This window comes from Marmota marmota, unplaced genomic scaffold (assembly GCF_001458135.2).
Source record: "Marmota marmota marmota unplaced genomic scaffold, marMar, whole genome shotgun sequence".
Taxonomy (NCBI): domain Eukaryota; kingdom Metazoa; phylum Chordata; class Mammalia; order Rodentia; family Sciuridae; genus Marmota; species Marmota marmota.
This window is the reverse complement of record NW_026000108.1, coordinates 12438034-12439842: the sequence shown is the minus strand read 5'-3', so window position 1 is coordinate 12439842 and position 1809 is coordinate 12438034. Positions and strand designations below refer to the sequence as shown.

The following is a 1809-nucleotide window of genomic DNA, read 5'->3' as shown; positions in this document are numbered from 1 at the left end:
CCCCCCCCCCCCCGATTTTATTATACTGATATGAACCAAAATTTTGCCCATATATTGACATGATAAAAACCTATTGAAACATTGAAGTTGAGTTATTTTTATTAAATAAGGTCATTGTTTACCTAGTAATTCTTACTGTTTTAAGACAATGACCTAAAGCCAAGGTTCAAACAACTGAGGATCCATCCAGAGATGTCAGCCCTGACTCCTCCCATCAAGAAGAAACTTCAAAGGATGAGGGGAAAGAAAATGACCCAGAGAGACCCAACAGTGAAGCTACCCTCATGGAAGATGTTGAAAAATCTGAGGCTGCAGACTGAGCGGATGATCCAGCAGCAAGGAAGAACTAAGTCTCCAGCTATGATGCTTGCAGCAATACTAGCTCTGTTGAGCTGCCAGGCAACTGGGACACAGGGAGAAACTTATTAGACATATTTCTAGATCCACCTTTAGTACACTCAGGTGTGTACTGGAGAATCCATCCCAGTATTTACTAATGACTAATACATGATGGGAGGATTTACAGACACCCATATTACTCCCATCCATGGGAATGGAGTTAATTATTTTGGCTATAGTGGTCAGCTACCTATGTGGTGATCCTGCAATAAACGATAAACGTGCTGCCTGTCTAAAAGTGTCCTTTGAGGAAAAGACAGCAGTTGGAGGGACTAGACTAGCTAATCGTACTGGCCTTGGGGATTCAAAGCCATATATTAGAACAGTTATTAAAATGGGACTGTCTAATAACAAGCCAATCATTTCAGCAGAACATCCACTAATATACCTCACTGTCCTAACCGTTCTGCAATAGAAATTGGCACATTCCCTAAACGGATGGATTGTATAAATACCTTGCCAATACAGCATAAGGTGTCTAGAAATAGTGGTATATTTTAGACTGGTCTCCTAGGATTGACAAAAAACAATTACACAAGGGCGCTGCCATGACCCCTGAAAGATTTGTTAGTAACACCTTGACCTTCAGCAAAGGTGGTATCAAGAAAGATGTTTGGTGTTTGATTGCAGCCTCAGAATTTTACATTTTACCGACAAGCGTTTACCTGACCTTGTAGGCAGAAATTATAAGGAAGGTTCTTGTTACGGCTTGCAAGCCTGTTCAATCCCTTTATGCTTTAATTACTAGAGATGTGAAAGTCGAAAGATGATAAATATCTTGTAGCGATATTTAACTAATTGTATCATCAGATATAATAGAAGGAAGGGAACACTGATGCTTCACCAGCCCTCTGTTGTCTTATTGCCAGCTAAAATCTCAGGGCCATGGTTTGCTAATTCTGGTTTTCAAGTCTTACAACAAATATATGCCCAGTTGATTAGACCTAAGCTAGCTCTTGTACTTGTAATTTTAAGGGTGGCTGGCTTAGTTTCATTTATTGCTTCCACAGTCACATCTTGGGTGGCCATATCTCAAAATATTCAGCATGCAGATTTTCTTAATATTTCGGCTAAGAACACTTCCAAAGCTCTTCATAATCAGATCAATATTGATGAAATAATTGAAACTAAGATAAATGTTTAGAAGCTACTGTAATAAATATTGGTAATGAGCTTTCTACTTTAAAGTTCAAGGAAAGGCTAAAATGTCATGCCAATTATAAATATGCATGTGTTACTGCTGCCAAATACAATGCTTCCCAATGGGATTAGGAGAAAGTTAAAAAACATTTATTAGGTATTTGGCTGAACAATAATAACCGCTTGGATCTTTTGGAGTTATATCATCATATTCAAGATATACAAAAAAGTAAGATTGATGTTTTTTTTTTTTTTTTTTTTTTTTTTTTT

At 37.6% G+C, this 1809-nt stretch overlaps 1 protein-coding gene across 1 annotated transcript in view; it reads right to left on the bottom strand.

Annotated features, from left to right (window-relative positions):
- Lap3 (leucine aminopeptidase 3) overlaps positions 1 to 1809 on the bottom strand; it is a gene marked incomplete at its 5' end in the record, with an annotated part of 29750 nt that overhangs the window by 11901 nt on the left and 16040 nt on the right. The gene's annotated exons all lie outside the window — the stretch shown is intronic.